This window comes from Octopus sinensis, linkage group LG1 (genome assembly GCF_006345805.1).
Source record: "Octopus sinensis linkage group LG1, ASM634580v1, whole genome shotgun sequence".
NCBI lineage: Eukaryota > Metazoa > Mollusca > Cephalopoda > Octopoda > Octopodidae > Octopus > Octopus sinensis.
This window is the reverse complement of record NC_042997.1, coordinates 42,516,143-42,539,487: the sequence shown is the minus strand read 5'-3', so window position 1 is coordinate 42,539,487 and position 23,345 is coordinate 42,516,143. Positions and strand designations below refer to the sequence as shown.

At 38.9% G+C, this 23,345-nt stretch overlaps 1 protein-coding gene across 10 annotated transcripts in view; it reads left to right on the top strand.

Moving 5' to 3' along the window:
- Positions 1-18,885: 18,885 nt before the first annotated feature.
- Positions 18,886-23,345, top strand: part of LOC115216924 (protein PRRC2C) — a 75,179-nt gene continuing 70,719 nt past the window's right edge. For 3 of the 10 annotated variants that reach the window (XM_029786445.2, XM_029786428.2, XM_029786426.2), the window contains exon 1: positions 18,892-19,330. The gene's annotated coding sequence lies outside the window, so the exon portion shown is untranslated. Of the gene's footprint in view, positions 19,331-23,345 lie in introns of all 10 variants that reach the window. The other 7 variants (XM_036500468.1, XM_029786429.2, XM_029786461.2 and 4 more) reach the window with 4 other exon arrangements.

Here is a 23,345-nt window from a genome sequence, read left to right as displayed (position 1 = left end):
AGCTCCACGAGGCTCCGGCAGAGGATGGTGGTGATCCCTGCTGTACTCTTTCACCACAACTTTCTCTCACTCTTTCTTCCTGTTTCTGTTGTACCTGTATTTCAAGGGGCCGACCTTGTCACTCTCTGTGTCACGCTGAATATCCCCGAGAACTACATTAAGGGTGCATGTGTCTGTGGAGTGCTCAGCCACTTACACGTTAATTTCACGAGCAACCGGAACCCTCATCATTGTAACCGACGGAGTGCTTCCACATATCTCCAGAGATCTCATTGCCTCTGTGAGACCCAACGTTCAAATGTAGCTGAGAATAATGGAAGTCATAATACTTCTTGCGGTGGTTGTAGTAATTCTGACAAAATATGAATTTGTCAAATATTCTTCTTTTGTTTCTTTCATTTGATGTTTGTTCATTTTCATGATTACCTTCCAAAGGAAAGTAATAAAAAAACAAACAAAATGATACTCTGTCTGTTACAACAACAAGGGTTCCAGTTGACCTTATTTCTTTACTACCCACAAGGGGCTAAACATAGAGGGGACAAACAAGGACAGACAAACGGATTAAGTCGATTACATCGATCCCCAGTGCGTAACTGGTACTTAATTTATCGACCCCGAAAGGATGAAAGGCAAAGTCAACCTTGGCGGAATTTGAACTCAGAATGTAACGGCAGACGAAATACGGCTATGCATTTCGCCCGGCGTGCTAACGATTCTGCCAGCTTGCCACCCTAAGGGTTCCAGTTGACTTGATTGATGGTATAATGTGCTCACAAAACTAACATGCAAGTGGTTGAGCACTCCACAGACATGCCTACCCTTAACATAGTTCTCAGAGAGATTCAGCACAACACAGAATGTGATAAGGCTGGCCCTTTGAAATACACCTACTATTCATTTTTGCCAGCTAGAGCAATGTGAAATAAAATGGTGGGAATCAAGCTCATGACCTTATGACCATGTGGCCAAATACCCCAACCACTAAGCAACCACTAAAGAATGTAATAAGGAAACATTGTAGAACAGAATTGACAAATTCATATTATTTGTTATAACCATAGTAACCAAATCACCAGTTTAATGTCCATATAAAGAATGAGATCATTAATGAAATAGTACCCTGTAGTAAGAACTAATTTTAGAATGTTAAGCTTAGAATTCCATCTGGCCCATGCAAGTATGTAAAAGTGGATGTAGACACAATGATGATGATGGCGAAAATACGCATGCACACTCACATACATGTGCACACACACACACACACACACACACATTGAATGATTATGGAATCAATGTTTATTAAAATGCATATCATTTTCAAAATATACTAGAATCTGTTGAGTTAAATTATCTCTGAAGGCCTCTTTTCTAACTGATGGCCATTCTCCTTTAGGTACCGCTGATCATTGTTTGTATTTATGCATCTTCTCATTCAAGGCATGAGTGGAGGCGCAATGGCCCAGTGGTTAGGGTAGCGGACTCGCGGTCATAGGATCGCGGTTTCGATTCCCAGACCGGGCGTTGTGAGTGTTTATTGAGCGAAAACACCTGTTTATTGAGCGAAAACAGGCTGTTCCGTTGATTCGGATCAACCGGAACCCTCGTCGTCGTAACCGACGGAGTGCTTCCATCCATTCAAGGCATGAGGCCGAGTGGTTAGAGTGTTGCTCTCACAATTGCCAGATTATGGGTTTGGTTCTTGGACCAGGGGGTATGTTGTATTCTTAAACAAAACACTTCATTTCATGTTACACTTGTGCTGTGTGAGGACCAGCATGACAAAGAATAGACGAAATATTTCCTCTGAGACATTTCTTTTATACCATCTACCTGTTCAGCAAAATCTTATCAAGGTAGTCCCTTACATAACTGTGGTCGTATAGGTATGTCACACCTTCAAAGCTTATTTGAATACTTGGCATGATAGATTTTCACAGCAAATTAAAGTAAATGGGACCAATCATAATACTGTCAAAACAAGAATGGTCTAATTAATCCTTCCAATGATAAGTTGCACCACTCCTGGTAAATTAACATGATATTCCTCTGTAATATACAGTTCTCAGGTCCCCAGTAGGTGCAAATGTGGCAGTTAATTGAGCTATTTAATTTAAATATAGCCTCATCACTTGAAATAATCTTTGTTGGAGAGTTTCTCTGTTACTTGTTTCAGTCATTTGACTGCAGCCATGCTGGAGCACTGCCTTTAGTCGATCAAATCGACCCCGGGACTTATTCTTTGTAAGCCCAGTACTTATTCTATCGGTCTCTTTTGCCGAACCGCTAAGTGACGGGGACGTAAACACACCAGCATCGGTTGTCAAGCAATGCTAGGGAGACAAACACAGACACACAAACACACACACACACATGCATATATATATACATATATACGACAGGCTTCTTTCAGTTTCCGTCTACCAAATCCACTCGCAAGGCATTGGTCGGCTCAGGGCTATAGCAGAAGACACTTGCCCAAGATGCCACGCAGTGGGACTGAACCCGCAACCATGTGGTGCATCTTCAACACATCTTGCAAGTACCACTTACAAAACTCTACTCTTCAGTCAGTCTTTCTCATTGAAAGCATGGACTATTCTTGAAATATAACATTTCCAATGATATCTCTTAAAATGTGATGGACACTTGATTTTGAAATGTTTATCTCAAGACTTGCTCGCCACACAGATTCCCTTAAACTCTGGCAAGATGTTTCTAGTACTCTTTCTCGCTTTGTGGTGGTTTGACAATGTCCATGGTCTTCCAGAACATTTCTTGTGGACATTCCAAACAGTTCTATCTGCTTCAAATGTATCTTTAATTGGAATGATGGTGAGTTATATAGTTAGGCAATCTGTTTGAAACACCCTCCTAAGCTGTTTTTGCACTTCATTTCAAACTTCCAGTAGCACTCTTGGTTAAATTTCCTTTGTTCAAATTTTAGTCTGACTTCCTTCATTATTTCTAATGAGTTAACTCTAAAACGGAATGAAAATTGAGTTATCAGCTATTTTGGGGCAGCCCTGTATGTGTGTGTGTGTGTGTGTGTGTGTGTGTGGTGCATTATACAAAAGAGATTAAAATCCAAGCTGTGTGCTAATGAAGCACTTTTGTGAATCCTGGCTGTCAATTGTACATATGTAGATTTTTTATCTGTAGCCTTTTAGTATTCAGATTGCTTTGTCAAATGTAATGCGTATTCATGCACAGTGTTTTAAATTAATCATGCATTATCTTCTAGCTTCAAGATTTCAATAGTATAATTGTATTTTTGTAGAATGATATTGTAAGGTAGATGTCGGAGGCTGGATCTGGTTAATTTGGTCACAAAACAGATAGAATATTTAGGCTGGATATAGTTGGTTTAAATGCTAAAAGGTTAAGGAGAAAACTAACCCTGCAAGTTAAAATTCTTGGTCAAGCAGAAGAGGATGTTTATACTAAAACAAAGACTGGAGTTTATAGTGTTATTTTAATTCATACAACATCAAAAATACATCTTATGAACATGAATATTAATATTCATATTCATAAACGTATTTTCCATGTTGTATTGAAGTAATTGTATCCACAGAATTTAAAAACCATACTATAAATTCTAGTCTTTGTTTTAATATATACTGTCATCATCATCATCATCATCATCATCATTTAATACCTGTTTTCCATACTGACATGGGTTGAATAGTTTGATGGAGTTGGTGAGCTCTATTGTCTGCCTTGGCAAACTTTCTATGGCTGGATGGCCCTTCCCAATGTCAACTGCTTCACAGAGTGTAGTGAGTGCTTTTTATGTGGCGCCAGCACTGGTGAGGTCACCAAGTAACTTGCAAGACAAAGAACCCTCAACTGAGGTAGGGAATAGTATTGAGGGAGGTGGCTTTGTGCAATGTGATGAGAGATTATGAGTATATGTGTGTGTGTGTGTGTGTGTGTGTCTATCTGGATGTCTGCATGCATGCATGCACACACATACACACACTTTGGTCTGGAACCAAAAACTTCGAAATGAGTAGAAGGTGAGTTTTTGGAAGGAAAAGTAGGCTCAAATGGGTAGTGAACAGGTTGTCCCACATGATCATATTAAGGGCCTCTGACTGGTTATACATGGCACTTGGCTTAATTGAGCAAGAGACAAATCAGAGTAATGGACACAACGGGATCCAAATAGCAGCCAAAGGCTAGCTGTTCTCTGCTATGTTCGAATGTACATATATATAATAAAGAGAGAGAGGAATTACAAACAAGTCTATGCTACAGACTCAAACCCCTTAAAATCTCTTTTGGAAACGCAGTCAGGCCACAGTTTTTTCCCTGCAGAATCCATCCTTCTCCTTGTTACATCCTGCCAGGCCATATCGATGATTTTCAGGCAGTTTACAATGTTGTAGTGCTTTTTCCAAAACTCATGAAGTGTTAGATTTGTATTTTGGTGACTTCAAAACACCTATGAAAAAGGTGTTTGGTACACAATTTCTTAAAATTAGAAATTACCTGTTGGTCCATGGACTGCAAGATAGGAGTTGTGTTGCATGAAAGGTAGAGAACTTTTATAAATTTAAATTCATCCAGGATATCATCCTCAAGGTTAGGAGGGTGAGCAGGAGCATTGTTGAGGATGAGGAGGGCCTTGAGAGAATGATTGTTCTCTAGAAGGTACTTTTCCATTGCTGGTCTAAAGACAAGATCAACCCACTTGAAGAATTGCCAGGTGACCCAGGCTTTAACATTTTCCCTCCACATGAACTGCAGCTTCTCCTTCAGGATTTTGTGTGACTTGAATGCTCGTGGATTTTCAGAGTTTTCACTTGCATTGGCACAAAGGGCAAGTTAGCCTATCTTTCATAGGCTTGTGGCCTGGCATTTTCTTCCCTTCTGGGCATTTTTTGCCCAAAAAGGCCAGCCTCATCACAGTTAAATACCTGTTATGCAATGAGCTGATGGAATTCACACACGAAATCCTCAGCTGCCTCCGTTTCAGAACTCGTTGCCTCTCCATACCTGACGAGGCTATGAACACCAGTCCTCTTCTTGAAATTATCAAATCAGCCGTGACTGGCTTTAAATGTGTCTGCTGATGTCTCCTCCGTCGATGTTTCAGGGTTCTGCTTCAGGAGATCCCCATACAGCGCTCGTGCTTTCTAGCAGACGACAGTCTCCGTAATCGTCGTGTCTCCTGAGAGTTGCTTCTCATTGATCCACGGAAGAAGCAATTTTTCCATCCCTTCGTGGACAGATGTGTGTTGCTTAGAGAGCCTGAAGACACACTTTGCTGTTGTAATGGCCTCGATCTCGTCTTTTTTTCTTCTGGATGGTGCAGATCGTTGACGTGCTTCGGTCGTATTGACGTGCTATGTCCACTACATGCACCCCTCTCTCGTGTTTATCAATGCTTTCTTTCTTCAGTTCTATCATAATTAGTTTTTTCTTCTTCTCAGCACTGTCCTTTGCACAAACATTCTTAGGACCCATGGCTAACACAACTAATTATTATAAAATAATAGTAGACAATGCACAAAACCGAACAAAAACACTAGGAAAAAACAACAGGGATGCTGCCACAACGAGATAAACACATGAACTGAGGAAGTGGAAACTGCACTTGTTGGGAGAGCATGTGTGAGCTCAGCACCTACTGGGAGCCACTGGCATGAAACTCACTCGTACTGCGGATTTCTGCTCATATTTCAAGACAGAAATTCACATGAGCCTTGGCTCATACTTCAAATTACATGTACAATGGTGCACTCATTCTGCGATGTTCTACTGTATGTATGTATGTATGTGTATGTATGTATGTGCATTTATCAGGTCATCCCATAAGTTCTGTCCGATTTTACCTTTTTTAAAACTGAATGAAATTTAATAGTATTTTAGAATGTCTGATGGAATTAAAAATTATTTTTATGCATTTGTGTACATTTACACTAATTAAATGCTAACTTACAGAATAATAGAATTAAAATTTCTTTAATTAAAACCCTTTCTAGCGTGGAAGTATCCAAAGAGCATTTGAGGCACATAATGCTTTATGAGTACAAAAAAGGAAACTCTGAAGCCAAAGCAACTTGAAACATACACTCAGTTTATGGGAAAGAATGCTTGACTGAAAGAACTTGCAGAAGATGGTTTGCAAAATTCAGATTTGGAGATTTCAGCCTTGAAGATGAAGATTGAACAGAATGCCCAGTTGAATTTGATGATAAGCTCCTTGAGGCATTACTTGAAGAAAATACTGCATTATCAGTTGAAGAATTGGCAATAAAGCTTAGATCAAACCATACAACTGTTCATCGTCATCTTCAACAACTTGGAAAGGTTCCTAAACTTGGAAAATGGGTGCCTAAGGAATTGTCCAAAAGCAACCGCAAATCCTGAGTTGACATCTGCTCTTCTCTCCATTCTTGCGAACTCATTTCAACCTTTTTAGATAGACCTGTCCATAAAAGGTTTAACTTTATGGTGTATCATCAGACCCCAAAACCTGTTAGCCTAAGACCTCTTCAAAATATGGAGGGGGAAAGGCTTCATTATGAATGTAACATCTTGCAGTCTCCAAAAAGCTATGAAGGTAAATAATAAGGGATTATCTCACGTTGCCTTCGGCTATTGACTTCTGGATTCTTGCGGATTCCAAAATACTAGCAGGAATTTCCTAAAATGCATACATGGCCCAAAAATCTCTGTTCTGAAATTAAGGATGTTCCCTGACTTGAGCGAGTCTTTTAGGATTCTCGTGTGTTCAGCTATGCATAACTTGCTGTGCTTCATCCCGTTGAGGTGGGGGCCTGGGTTTTCGAGGATTTTCCCTGAGGTCGAGTGTGGGATTCTGTCGTCTTTTAGTTACCAGACGTGACTGGCCAGGGATGTTACATATCTTCTTTCCAGGACCCTAAAGGGGGATTTATGGTTGGAAATGCATTGTTTGAGAGAATTCCCAGCACATCCAATGTATTTCTATGTGCGCATGATGTTGGTGCTGCACCTGTTACCAAAACGCTAGCCTGATTGATCAGGTGCATTTAGGGTTAGAGACAAAGTTCAGTTTATGATCTTTTATGGTGATGAAAGCATTTCCTTTAGCTAGGATCTTTATCCTATCTGTTATCTCTAGTGTATTAGCTAATTTTTGTGCTTCACTGTTGATGTTGCTATATGTGTGCGGGGGATGCTTATAGTTTTGTGTGATGTTATTTTCTAGTAGTCTATCATATTCTAAGGTGTCAAACCTTTATAAATTCTTCATCTTATCAGAGAAGATTAGGGACCCACCTGAGTTTTTTAATAATCTAATATCAGCCCAGAGCTTGGAAGGGGGAAGAGGACTTATGGAACTTCAGTTTTGGGATGTTTCCCAGCAAGTCCACTTCAGAGGGTTCAAGGTCCTTGATTCTGGGCAGGTGTTTTTTGATCTAATGCCATAGTCATTACCCTCCGGAGATGGTGTGGCTAGGTTGTAGTGGAAAGCCTTCTACCTCATACGCCTAATCATGTCCATTATCTTCTCCAGCAGCATGCGGGTGAATAGTTTCTTGGATGGTATGGAGATATTTTTGGCAGTAGGATCAGCAACAGTAACAGATGTAGCACCAACATCATGTGCCCATGGAAATACATTGAATGTACTGGGAATTCTCTCAAGCAATACATTTCCAACCATAAATCTTCCTTCAGGGTCTCGGAAAGGAAATACGTCACATTACAGGTCAGTCATGTCTGGCAACTAAGAGACGACAGAATCCCACACTTGATCTCATGGAAAATCCTCGAAAACCCAGGCCCCTACATCAATGAGATGAAGTTATGCATAGCTGAACACGCAAAAATCCTGAAAGACTCACATAAGTCGGGGAGCATCCTTAACTTCAGAGTGGAGATTTTTCAGGCCATGTTTGCATTTTAGGAAATTCCTGCTAGCATTTTGGAATCCGTTGGATGGCACCACAGCCAGAAGTCGATAGTCAATGGCGAAGGGAGATAATCCCCTTGTTTACATTCATAATGAGGCCCTTCCCCTTCCATATTTTGAAGAGGTCTTAGTCAACAGGTTTTGGCGTGCAACAATATGCCCTAAAGTTAAACCCTTTATGGACGATAAAACCAGGGTAATCCCATAAACCAGTCTTTCCCAGAAAAAATGTGTGTGTGTGTGTCTGTGTGCTTGTGTGTTGTCTTAGTTAGTTAGTTAGTTAATTTGGCTCAAAAGCAAATAGCAAGGCCATGTAGGGGGACATGGAGTTAAGTACAGGGTGGTGTTCATGTAAAGAGTTCAGGCCACTTGAGGTCAAGGGAGGCTTTGAACAAAGCGGTCGTTGGCATCTTCACCATCTCGTCTGGCAGCTTGTTCCACGGATCCGCAACCCGGACGGAGAAAGCTCCTCTCCTTCGATTGAGATGAAATCGTCGCAATGGTTGAAAATGAGTATCACCATCATAGATTGTTTGTTTCCTGTCTTCCCTTCTAGTCACAAACACATCTGTTTCTTAGTGAGTGAATTTTCCCCATGGCCAAACATGTGTTTCTGGTCTTCCATGAAAACCATGTTTGGCCATGGGAAAAATTCACTCTCAAACAGATGTGTTTGTGACTAGAAGGGCATTTGGCTGTAGAATATCTGCCTCAACAAATGGAAAGTGGATGTTAAATGATGATGATGATGATTATAAAAACTTATTTCATACATGTTTTGAACTATAACACAAAGTCCTGTCATCATTCAGATTGAACTTTAGACTGTAAAAGGCCAACAATTAGTTTCTGAATAATAAAATACATTGAATTTAAAAAGAACCCTGAAACATCTCAGACAATTATTATTCTCAGTTGCTTTGACTAATCAGAATTACTACACAAATACTGAACAAAGAAACCTCTAAGTGATTGTCTGATAAACACCAACTAAATCTCTCTCAATCATACTCTTTCATTTTAAATACAGAAATGGAGCACTAGATCATATAGTTTTACTTACCCTTAAAAAGATAGTGGTGGGAGTCACAGCTGGAATGCCTTTGATCATAAGTTTGCTTGTTTTGGTTGACCTGGGGTTAAGAAACAACAACAACTATAGTTCTTGAACTTTCTTTTATTTGTTTCAGTCATTGAACTTTGGCCACACTAGGGTACTGCTTTGAAAAATTGATTTCTCTTGAAGAAGCACAATGCCATTTGTTCAGTAGGGGAAAAGTACATTCTTGTAATCATCATCATCATAATCATCATCATCATTTAGTGTCTGTTTTCTATGCTGGCATGGGTAAGACGGTTTGACTGGAGCTGGCAAACCAGAAAGCTGCACCAGGCTCTAGTCTGTTTTGACTTGGTTTCTATGGTTGGATGCTCTTCCTAATGCCAACCACTCCACAGAATATAGTGGGTACCTTTTACATGTCACTGGCACAGGTGTCTTTTACATGCCTGACACAAGTGCCTTTTACATGTCACCAGCACAGATGCTTCCCATGTGTCACCAGCACAGGTGCCTTTCATGTGTCACCAGCACTGACCATGACTACAATTTAACTTAGCTTGATGTGTCTCAAGCAAAGCAAAGCACCAATGAAAGGCAAACAACTTCCCACTGAATCTCTCTTACATTTATGAATTTTCTTTCCTTATGCAAAGAATTCAATATTGTCCTTATTACTACTACCAAGCTTGTATGGCAGTCCTACTCATTTGCAGCTATTGTACAATGGCAAGACAAAGAGGTACAAACAATGACCCCTCTGCCACACACACACCACCATCATCATCTACATCATTATTTACCATCTGACTTCCATGCTGGCATGGTTTGGAAGGTTTGACAGTATCTGACGAGCCTCAGGGCTGCATTCACCTCCAATGTCTGCTATGGAATAGTTTCTATGACTGGATGCCCCTCCTATTGCCATCTACTTTATGGTGTGTACTGGGTGCTTCTTTTGTGTTGCCAGCACTAGTGAGGTTGCCAAGTTACTTGCAAGAGAGAGAAAATAACGAGACAAAGGAAAATGGAAATACACCCTTGACTCCGTGGCAAGGGGACATTTGAAAGGGCCAGTGGTTTTATTATAATAATAATAATAATGAAATTATTTTGTATAGTGCTCATCAAAGATGCATGTACAGTACACAGAATTACATACAAAAGTCAGGAAAGTGAACTGTGTATGAGTCATGATATACATGTGTGCATGTGTATGGTGGGGGAGGGGCGGGGGTGGATATCAGGTGTAGTGTTGGTGAATTTCAGGAAGCATGGATGTTTTAAAGGATGCACTGTCTCAGCAACTAACAACTGATGCAGGTAGTTTGTTCCCTGCTTCAGTAACTCTGAGGGTGAAAAAATGTTTCTGAAAGTCATGGGAGCTGTGCTGTTTCTGTCCATGCCAGGTTAAAGTATGACAGGACAAGCAAGGTGTCTTGCTATAGAGGAGATACATGGCTACCCTGCGTTATGTCAGGGTGGATAGGAGTAGCTGGAAGGACGGTAGAAATGGTGGTGATGTAATACCAGAACATTACAAGATAAAAATGATGAGTATAAGGGAAGGAGGGAGGTGAGTAGTTTTATAAAAGTGTGAAGTGCGAGTAATAGATGGTTAGAGATGGGAGTAGGAGTAAATGTAGAGAGTGATGAATGAAAGTGGAGGTATGGTTGATGGGAAACACCAGTATGGAAAGAGAGTAAGGAGAGAGAGAGAGAGAGTAAGGTGAGAGAGAGAGGGAGAGAGAGAGATCTCAGAAAGGACAATAAATTGGAAAGCAGTTTGGAGGAAGATGGATGCAGAAGTACTTGAGGGTGGGGATTATATATTAGGTAGGGTATGATAGTAGATATGAGAGGTGTTAAGATGGAGTATGGCAGGAGAGAGTGCGATGGCTGAAGGCATCGAAAGGGGATCAATGAAAATAGTGTGGGAAGGGATGGTAATGTGAATGGGAGATGGGATGGGTCCCCAGAGGGGAGAAGGTAACTGGATAGACAAAGAAAAGGAGGGATGTAATCTGTGCTGATTCTCCTCTCAAGTGATTACAGCAGCCAAGTAGTACCATAGACAGAGTGATGTGTGTTAGGGAATGGAATATGGAAAATATATCTATTTCTTTACTACCCACAAGGGGCTAAACACAGAGGAGACAAACAAGGACAGACAAACGGATTAAGTCGATTACATCGACCCCAGTGCGTAACTGGTACTTAATTTATCGACCCCGGAAGGATGAAAGGCAAAGTTGACCTTGGCGGAATTTGAACTCGGAACGTAACGGCAGACGAAATACAGCAACGCATTTCGCCCGGCGTGCTAACTATTCTGCCAGCTGGGAAAATATATATATGTGTGTATGTATGTAGGATTGAACCTGAAATCACATAAGAAAGCAAGCTACTTGACCATACAGCCATGCCTACAGCTACTCAACCATACTCCCCCCCCCAAGTCTTTACTAAATGAGTGAGTCAGAGAATATGTACGTATTTCTTAAAAACATAAGCTTCATTAGCAAAATAGCTTCACACAATCACTTGACAACTGATGCTGACGTGTTTATGTCCCTGTAACTTAGCAGTTCAGCAAAAGTGACCAACACAATAAGTACTAGGCTTACAAAGAATAGGCCCGGCAGTCGATTTCTTTGACTGACACCCTTTAAGGCAGTACTCCAGCATGGCCGCAATCAAATGACTGAAATAAGTGAAAGAATATATATATATACGTACATGCATACATACACACACTCTCTTTCTCTCTCTCTCTCACACATACACATACATACATACATACATACATCATCGTTTAACGTCCGCTTTCCATGCTAGCATGGGTTGGACGGTTCAACTGGGGTCTGGGAAGCCCGAAGGCTGCACCAGGCCCTGTCTGATCTGGCAGAGTTTCTACAGCTGGGTGCCCTTCCTAATGCCAACCACTCCGTGAGTGTAGTGGGTGCTTTTTATGTGCCACCGACACAGGCGAACGGCCACGCTCGGATGGTGTTTTTTTGTGCCACCGACACAGGTGCCAGACAAGGCTGGCAGACGGCCACGCTTGGATGGTGTTTTTTACGTGCCACCGGCACGGAGGCCAGGCGAGGCTGGCACGACCAAGATTGGATGGTGTTTGTTACGTGCCCACAGCATGGAGGCCAGTCGATGCGGTACTGGCTACAGCCACGTTTGGATGGTTTTCTTATGTGCCACCGGCACTGGTACCACAAAAATACAAATTCCATTGATGTTCATCGATTTTGATTTGATTTTGATACACACATACATACATATATATAAGAATACCCTGTTGTTGATGTCAAAATTCCAGTGAAGGAACCTTGGATCTAGGTTTGAAACTGGCTCTTTCTCTATTGGCAAGAAATCTTGAAATAAAACTGAACAATCACATACATTCATATATATGATGGGCTTCTTTCAGTTTCTCTTTACCAAATCTTCTCAGAAGGTTTTGGTAGGCTTGTTGCAATAGCAGAAGACATTTCAAGGTGCCGTGCTGTAGGACTGAAGTTGAAGGCATGTAGTTGTGAAATAAATTTTTGATGCCTTCTTCCCAAACAAATGGTTTCAGGTTCAATCCCACTGACTGGCACCGTGAACAAGTGTCTTCTACTATAGCCCCAGGCCAAAACAATGCCTTGTGAGTGGATTTAGTAAATTAAAACTGAAAGCAGCCTGTTACTGACACATCTCTATCATTACCTTTACTTTATGTAATTTTTATTTTTATTCTTGTTTTTACTCATTTACCCTTTTCTTATTTTTATTCCATTTCTCCTCTCTCTCCGAGATACACCCACTCACAAATCCCATTTATGATATCTTTATCATTTCCTTTATTTTTATTTTATTTTTTATATTTTTCCTATTTTTTTCTCCTTTTACCCCTATCTTATTTTTATTCCATTTCTCCTCTCTCTTTCCCATTTATGTCTATCTTACTTTCTTGCTCTATATGCACATTTACAAAATGAATAAATCATTCAAATTACTGCCAAAATACCACCTGGATTTACCTGGGATTTTAACGAAGCACCTGTACTTTCATGGAAGTATTGACCAATATCTATATCCTCTGGAAAAAGATGAGTTGTGAACATTGTTCTCCTACCTATATTCTTCTAAATACCTTTACTCCTTATTCTTCAGTTTTATTCTTTATAAAGTGTGAATTTTATTCCGTGTAAAGTGTAAATTTTCCCAGTCTAAAAGATTCATACCTTGTCTGATGATGGAATGCTCTGTGTGTGGGTATGCTAACCTACCACTTGGGTTATCCCAGAAATGGCTGTACCCTAAATAAATTATTCCAAATGACTTGAGATACTCGTTCTGCCTTGATTTTTTATTTTTCCTCTAATATAATATTATATGATATAACATATTATATATATATATATATATATATATATATATATATATATTTGAGTAGTTGAATGAATTATCTTGTTATGGATAATTCGGTTAACTGATACCTGGGTAGCAAATTCACATCAGAGAAGACACGTTTGAAGTTACGTGCTTTCGTGTGGAAATTTGTTTGTTTTTTTAAAAAATATAACTATATTAAAGAATGGAGTTGAACGACGAATTAACAAAATTCCTTTATTTTCGACATATATTTCGAAGGCTGCATATTCCTAATTGCGAAGGAATAAGAAGTATAGAAAGCGGCATAATATACTCCTTATTCCTTCGCAATTAGGAATATGCAGCCTTCGAAACATATGTCGAAAATAAAGGAATTTTGTTAATTTGTTGTTCAACTCCATTCTTTAATATAGTTATATTTAAAAAAAAAAATATATATATATATATATCATCATCATCATCATCATCATCGTTTAACGTCTGCTTTCCATGCTAGCATGGGTTGGACGGTTCAACTGGGGTCTGGCAAGCCCGAAGGCTGCACCAGGCCAGTCAGATCTGGCAGTGTTTCTACAGCTGGATGCCCTTCCTAACGCCAACCACTCTGAGAGTGTAGTGGGTGATTTTATGTGCCACCGACACAGGTGCCAGATATATATATATATATGTAGGCATGGCTGTGTGGTCAGAAGCTTGTTTCTCAGTCACATGGTTCCAGGTTCAGTCCCAGTGTCATCAACTATAACCTTGGGCCAACCAAAGCCTTGTGTGTGGATTTGGTAGACAGAAACTGAAAGAAGCCTGTCGTGTATATATATGGATGTATTTATGTGCGTTTGTCCTCCTGTCATTGCTTGACAACCGATGCTGGTGTGTTTATGTCTCCATAACTTAGCAGTTCAGCAAAAGATACCAATATTATAAGTACTAGGCTTACAAGCAATATCCCGAGGCCAATTTCTTCAACTAAAACCCTTTAAGGTGATGCTCCAGCATGGCACAGTCAAATGACTGAAACAAATAAAAGAATAAAAGAAAAAGAATATGTAATTATACATATCATCATCATCATCGTTTAACGTCCGTTCTCCATGCTAGCATGGGTTGGACGATTTGACTGAGGACTGGCGAACCAGATGGCTGCGCAGGCTTCAATCAGATCTGGCAGAGTTTCTACAGCTGGATGCCTTTCCTAACACCAACCACTCAAAGAGTGTAGTGGGTACTTATAATGTGCCACCGGCACGAGGGCCAGTCTGGCGGTACTGGCAACGGCCACGCTCGAAAATGGTGTTTTTTACGTGCCACCTGCACAGGAGTCAGTCCAGCAGCACTGGCAATGACCTCGCTCGAATGTTTTGTTCACATGCCACCGGCACAAGTACCAGTGAGGTGACACTGACAATGATCACGCTCAACTGGTGCTCTTTACGTGCCAGACGGCTGCTCTGGCAGTGATCCCACTCAGATGGAGCTGTTAGCACTCCACTGGTATGGGTGCTAGTCATCGAATTTGGTTCAATTTTGATTTCACTTGCCCCAACAGGTCTTCGCAAGCAGAGTTTAGTGTCCAGTGAAGGGAGGTTGGCATGGGTGGCAGTCGACGAATTTGGTTTGATTTCGAATTCAGTTTTGATTTCACTTGCCTCAACAGTCTTCGTAAGCAGAGTTTTGTGTCCAAAGAAGGAAAGGTATGCATGAGTGGGCTGGCTACATCCTGGTAAAGGTCATGGGTTATGATCTCACTTGTTCTGCCGGGTCTTCTTACGCACATCATATTTCCAAAGGTCTCAGTCACTAGTCATTGCCTCGGTGAGGCCTAATGTTTGAAGATCAGGTTTTCCTGGGTCTACTTCTTTCACAGATTCCCTCAACAGCTAAGGTGTGGCACTTTTTCACACAGCTATCTTCTCTCTTGCACACCACAACTGAAGCTTCTTAGGTCCAACTTTTCTCTCAGGGTACTTACACTCTATCGAGTATGTACACTGACATTACACATCCATTGGAGCATACTGGCTTCATTCCTTGTGAGCTTACGCATGTCCTCAGCAGTCACAGCCCATATTTCACTGCCATATAGCATGGCTGTTCGTACACATGCGTTATACAGTCTGCCTTTTACTCTGAGCGAGAGGCCCTTTGTCACCAGCAGAGGTAAGTGCTTTCTGAATTTTGCCCTGGCTATTCTTATTCTAGCAGTTACACTTTCAGCACACCTGCTCCCACTATTGACTTTGTCTTCTATTTTTCTCCCTGGAAAGTGATGGAAGTTGTTCTCTGCACATTTTCAGTGTTTATTGCTCCTGAGCATCTGCCACATACAAAAACTATCTTCCCAGTTAGCCTTCCTTTGATATTGCTGCACCTCTTATGTGTCCATAGCTTACACTGGGTACATCTTATAGAGTTTCTGCCTATGCCTTTTCTACAGATCGAGCAGGGCCATCTACCTGAAGGGGTTTGTGGTTTGTCTACCTTCCTACTTATTAGGACTTTGGTTTTAGCTAGGTTAACTCTAAGGCATTTCGATTCAAATCCTTGCTTCCACACCTGAAACTTCTCCTCTAGTTCTGATAGTGACTCAGCAATTAGAGCATGGTCATCAGCATAGAGGAGCTCCCAGGGGTATCCTGTCTTGAATTCCTCCGTTATTGCCTGGAGAACTATTATAAATAGGAGGGGGCTGAAGACTGAACCTTGGTGGACCCCTATCTCTACTCAGAATTCTTCACTGTACTCGTCGCCAACCCTCACCTTATATATATATAAATATATATATATATATATACATATATATATATATATACACATATATATATATATAGAGAGAGAGAGAGAAGAGAGAGAGAGAGAAAGATATGTGTGTGTGTGTCTAAGCTAGTGTTTCCCTGTCTTGTCATCATAGTTGTAAATGAGCATCACTGTCATACAAGCAGTGTAATTCATTTCCATTTTCTTCAGCTCCCCTCTACCATTGTCACTTCTTTGAGAATACTCCCAGTGATCTATCTCTGTTAGCAGTGGTTAGTGTGTCATATACAGCATTGCTATTCTTGTCCAGAAGCATGTCTGAAAGAGTGAAGAATTTGTTGTGTACTGCAATAGAACTTGTATAAATTAGCATCTATGCTAATTTAGTGGGTATGCTGTTCTTGTATCTGGTATTTACAAGAAACAATTTTTGGGTCGGAATCTCCTCAATGAAAACAAACATGTAGCTGTGTGGACAGCTCTGAGTGAACTTACCAATAAGAGAGGTTTCTCAATGATCCGCATTATGGGAGAAACCACAGACCAGCATCTAGATGCCTGATTTCAACACTTGAGATTGCTTCTTGGTAAAACAAAGATATACAATACCAAACTTGATAATGATCGTTTTTTTAATCACAAAGTAGCAGATAGCATATTGATTTGGACTGGCCCATATATACAAATATGTATGTTTGTAGATGAGTGACAACCTGGCCACTGGTGGTGGTGTTACACACCATACTAATCATATCCGTCAGGCATTCGGAAGAGAGTGTAATTCGGCAGGAGGATTTAAACAACATGCAAAGGTACATGAAACTCAGTTACAACAACAGCCGGCTATTGCCGGGAAAGGTTTTAGCTGCCAATTCTGTACAAGACATTGTAGATCTTTAGCTGGGCTAAAAAGTCACATTCAATCACAGCACCAATAACAGTTAAGCTTCGTGCAATGGCCATACTCGATAATGAGGGAGCAGCCATCATGTATGTATGTATGTACATACACAAACACACACATGAAAATATGGATGTATATATGTGTGTGTGATCAAGTTATTCTAAGTATAAATCAAAGTAAGCCACTTCCAATTAAGTGCTCAAAGCATCTTAAGAAGAGTTACATAATTTATTTGCAGATTGTGCCTCTGTTGTTGTTTGTTTGTTCCTTCTCGAGCCACGCCTGGCTCTTAAGGGCTGGCATTTAGGTTCCCCACCTGGACGGGATGCCAGTCCATCACAGGTGAGCTGCAAGATGCAGGAGGAAAGAGTGAGAGAAAGTTGTGGCGAAAGAGTCAGCAGAAGTTCGCCGTTACCTTCTGCAGGAACTGCATGGAGCTTAGGTGTTTCGCTCATAAACACACACATCACCCGGTCTGAGATTTGAACCCACGATCCCTCGACCGCGAGTCCACTGCTCTAACCATTAGGCCATGTGCCTTCACAGATTGTGCCTCTGTGGTTGTATAAAACCCCATACCAGAGTTTTTAGGAGAGACTATAGTTGAACTTTGCAAAGTTTAACAGTGATCGCCATGAAGGAAACAATAAAAATGACAATGAATTGAAAATGCAACCAAAACTCTGTTTCGGACTTCCAAATATATATTCTGTTGCAGAAGTGAGTTGCTTGCCTGGTTTTAATGTGTTTCAAAAAACCTTAGCCTGCACTTAACTATTCTTCATGCAGAGTTTGGAAATGTTCCTGGGACACAATTTGTCAAACCAGTGGTGGGTATGAGTGGACAAGGCCTAATAAACCCCTAACTTTCGGAGTTAACACTATACCTTCCTCTGTATATTCTCTTGTAAAATTTATGCGCTTGAAATTTTGAAAATTGTCTCCCTTGCCCATTTTGGAATTTATTTTCATTAACATTTATTACTTTTTTCTTCATTGCGATTATTACAATTGATTAAATGTCCATTTTGCTTTCCCCTCTGTACACACACACATTTAGGGGAAGAATTCACAAAAAGAAAAAAACAAAAACAAAACAAAAGACGAAGACAGGTGGTGTAGACAACAAACAGATGTATTAGTTTAACGTTTGAGAAGTGAAAAAGTCTTTAATGTTTCGAGCCTACGCTCTTCCACAGAAATAAAGGGGGAGAGAAAATAAAGAATGTGTAGTGGCTAGCGATCTATCATGGCGAATACATACATACATATATATATATATTATATATATATATATATATATATATATAATGACACATATAATCATGTGTATATAAATATATATCACGCACATTTGACAAACGTAATACTTACATGGAAGCAGATAATAGTCCCAACGTATTTTACTTAACCCCTTTATATATTAGTTTTCAAAAGGTTACCTCATTGTAACGGTCATTTATAAGGACTAAAATACCTCAAGCAACAATTGCTTTATTTGAGAATTCGTGAACAACACCAGCTGTTTAGGCGGTGGTGGAAATACTATTGGGGGGGGGGGACACACAGCATCCTGTGAATCTCCTGCCAAAAGGAATCTGCACAGAAGCTGGAGACGGCGTTTTTGACAAGATTCACGCCGTTGAGCCTGTTACTCGTTCTAACCAAACAAGAGGTGGAGAGTTTAGGCAGGTGCCTATGGTGTTGTTGTAGCTGAGACAAAAGACCATAGAAACACACTCCTAGGTAGACAAAAGGTTGACCATAGTCGCCTTTATAAACTCGATAACATAAAGAGATAGAGATGCGATTGGGAGTCACTGGGTGCAATACCGGTGGCGCGTGAGAGAGAGAGAAAGAGAGAGAGAGTTGTGGGAAAATCATTTCCTTTTGCATAACGCACGTCCATACCCACATACTAAATGCTAGAGAAGGAGCGGCAACTCGTCCGTTTAGACGTCATGTGTTGCCATTTAATTCGTATACAGTAAACAGACACAAACGAGGATATTTTCAAATTAATTTTTTTGGGGTGTTCCAAAAGAAAGAAATTTGGTAAATTCCATTTGCAGGACATCGCTGTTCCTTGGAAGTTTCGAATTTCTGCGTGCATTGTGGGATAGCAGTGACATCATCACCATCATTTGCATACCAAACTGAACGTTGAACGCCATTTTGATAAGACAACTTTTACGTTGCACACAAAACAGCAAATCGGAAATTTATCTTTAGTCATCCGTCCCGATAAACTTATTGTAATCTTCTGTTTATCATCTTAAATTATAACCCATCAGAACGGGCCGGTGTAAGTACCTCAATTTTTTTCATGTGATAATTCTAATTTTAGTTTTTAATTGACTAATGTTTTTTTTCCCCATTTGGTCTAACCTTAATTTTTCTGTGAAATCCATTTTGAAAAAATGTGTATCGCATTTCCCTTTATTCTTGTATTTGTTTTGAAATATATCATAATTTCCTGATTTTGGACTATTTTATACGAAATTATGGTCTCTTTGGAGTCTTTAATAATATTCACTTGATTTCCTAATCATTGCTTTGCGTTTTATTCTCGCCATTATTGGTTGTTGTTTCTGAAATTTTGTAGGAAAAGAGCTAAAAACTAACCATTTACGAGATGTGTGTGGATATTTTACTCGAGATAGTTTCATTTATTTATAGAAATATAATTCAAATTGACAAGTGGCTTGCCATAAAAACCCTCCCTCTTGTCAATTCAGTAATTGAAAGCATGACCTGTTCCTAATCCCGACAGAAAAAAAAGAGACAAAAAATGACAAAGAATTCATGTTTGGAAAATTTTTTTTTTTCAAAAAAATCTCTTCACAAAATCTATTTAAACTTGCTTTGTTCCATAATTCATAGACACAGAGAGAGAATATTTCTGTAGGTTGCATGGAGTTGCATGAAATCACTCCTTTTTTTTTCAATGTGAAAAAATAGTCGGAATTAGATTTCTAGATTTTTGAAAACTTGGTTTCCTTCAATTTGATGTTTTAAGAAAATGGTTTCATTTGTGTATAAATAAATATATATTGTTAATTGTTGAGGTAATTAGGGTTCTGGTCTGCTCGCTTTCTGGACAATAACCATCCTAACCGGTTCCCGGAAACTAATTTTTCTCTCTCTCTCTCTCTCTAAATTGAATTTCGATTCAAATTTCTTTTTTTTTTTTGTGGGATTTCCGTTTTCCTTTCTATAATTTTCCTGTTTTTTTTTTTTGTTTTTTTTTGCCCCTTTACTTATTTTTCCTGGTGTTGTTAGAATGAATTTCAAAATGTTGAATTACTACTGTCCTTTTTCCCCCGATCTGAATCTCCTTCTCTAAATGTATTTCTCTCTCCTAACGACCTCAGTAAGGAATACAAGATGGCGACCTATTGATAATTAAATATTGAAATTGTGCCCAACATATTTCTTCTCCCAGCTCAATCGCTTTCCCTTGCTCTTTCCGCTTTTCAACCTACTCATTTTTCTGCTTCGAAATACTATAATTTGCGTGATGGGGTGGTTTTTCGTTCTAAAATCTACCTTCTTCATAATATTAAACTGTTCAGATTATTCGTCTGTCAATCTTAAAACTACCTCCCACTAGTTTTCTTAATTGGATCTTTAAAAAAATGTCATATTCTGAAATAATATAAATTCAATACAATTCGTAAATCTAATCTAACATTTAAAAGATAAGAATTGGTTTTATTGAAACATTGTACTCCCCATAATATGTTCCTTAAATGTTTAACAAATTTAAAACGTTTAAATGTACCGTTGAATTTTTTCACATTTTTTCAAATATGCGATGAGATTAATTGCAGTATTTCTTGTAGATTATTAGCGAAAATATCTTTAAAATCGGGCGAGTTTAATTCCCTATACTGGGAAGAAAGGGGAAAAATTGTTTCCCATTTTATCCGTTGAGAATGTTTAAATTGCTTGCTATTTACTTGCAAATATATTATCCATATTATTATATACCATTGATTATATAACACCTCATTGCACGTTTTATTGCTGAAATATTATCTTTTCCGATTATTTGTAATTTTAGTGACGTTCTTAATACATCACATATGATCATAGGCTTTCTGTAATAATTTCACATTTTTTTTTTTGTTTAAAAATTATACATCTAGCTTTTCATTATAAAATTACATTTTTTTGTTAAGACGATTGGGTATAGGTTAAGAGATTCAGCATGTCGAAGCAACCTTTTTTTCTCCCCTAGGTTTTTAAGAACAGGGTAGAAATAGCGACATCAGGATTTCAAATGGCGTTAAACTTGCGTTTATTGTTATTTGCTTGCATTTCAGTGTGGTCTTTTGTTTACGGGATCAGAAAATACTTGTTTAGCTTCCAATTATTGACCCTCTGCACCGCTGCTCAGGTGAATCGTACAATTTGAGTACTACTACCTCCACATCTGGGACTTGGCTGCTACTATGCACATTGACTATCGAGAGAAATGCCACTCGGCTGACGGACTCCAACCTTTGGTCCACAACCTTTCTGTTTCCGCTCCTCCTTTTCTTTCGCTACTAAAATGGTCTCTGCTTTTTTTTGGTTTTGTTGGTCCTTCCCATCTCATTGAGGCATTCTCCATTCACTCGCATCCTCCTATCATTGCAGATACTGTGTCCAACCCCATCACACCTCATACTATTACGCCTAGCCCTTCCTTTCCAAGAACTTCGGCCCTCTGGAATTTTCTCGTGGCACATAGTCTAAACTGCAGCTGACCACAACTTACCGGTCTCTCGGCTTTTGGCATAGCTTTCCCACCATATAGGACAAATTAAAAAAAACATATTTTGTATAAGCATAAATACCTCCTCTTTGAAATAATCTAGTTGTGGTTTCATGTTAAAGCTTGTAAGATTTTGTAATATCATTTAGTATATTTCAAATGAATTTTAAATTGTTTTCATAATTTATCGCGGCTTTAAACAAACTGAATATTATTTTGATAAAATTGGAATCTTTTATTATAATGAAAGTAACATTAAGTGCTATTGGTAGGGAAATTCGTAATCTTTCCGTTCTCGTGTGCGCGTTAGCTTTGCTCTTTATTGTTTGGCATACATACTATGATTCAACTATTAATTAGCAGCACAATGATAGGAACTAGCTTTATAATAGTTTGGGTTATATTTTATTTTACATTTTTAGATGAATGGTTGTAAAAATAAGCTAATTATCTTAAGCCAGTATACATGCCTTGTATATTGAGCAATATTTTTTTCGGTAATTTCTTGAACAATATATATTTTTTCTTCGTAGTTTTATTGATTATGTCGTAAAAGCTATCAATGTCTAAAATTAAAGAATTTTAATCAAAGTATGAATATTTTTTTTCAACACTCGATGTTAATTTGTTAATCACGAGAGCATAAAATAGACTACCGTGTTATTGATTTAAAATTTCACCGCAGAATATGTTGGACAGATTTGGATTTATAGGTTTACTGTTCTTGGTTGCAGCTATAGATCTAAAAACCCTTCAAACCGTTTCTTTCTCGGTATTTCTGAACCAGCGTAAAAACATTCAGTACATCTGAAAGGATGCTTTCTGATAAAATGTGAGATGATCGTAGGTTAAACTAATCTAACTCTATATTTGTGAAGACTTCGTTGAGAAAAGAAAATTTTAGAATTATTCTTTTGAAGAATAAGTATTTTTAAGCACTTTTATCGTTCTCAAGATATATATTTGCTTATACACTTTTCTCTGATTTGTGAATTACCATCGGAATATTTTGTGCAATGAACTCTGCGGAATTTTCTACTTTGTGTAAAATTTTGATTGCTGATCAGAAACCGGTTACTAAGTACTATTAACATAAGGTGTAATCTCTTTGTAGAGATTCAAATTGCGAATTTACCGTTTAAGAATTTAAAATATTTTTATAGAGATGTTCATGAAACAATAAAAAAAAAACAAAAGAAACTATTAATACTACTTAATATCATCGTCATATGATGTACAACTTGAATAACTACAATGGCTTTTCGTTTGGCTTTAAAAATAGTCTTAAATAAGATCACCATTTCATGAAGAATGGCAAATTCACACAAGGGAAGCAACTACCTCTTAATGTGGTCAACTAATCTTCTTCGTTCATTGGAAGGGAAACCAATGCTGCTGCTGCTGCTGTGTTGCTATTGTCATAGTAGCAGATGCTCATTACAGCAACGATTACATATTGTCGTCGTTAGATTATTCATTGATTATTTTCTTTTTTAGTGCGCCTTTTGTGCATATACTTGCATGTCGCACACGCGCGTTCAATATGTATGCACATGAG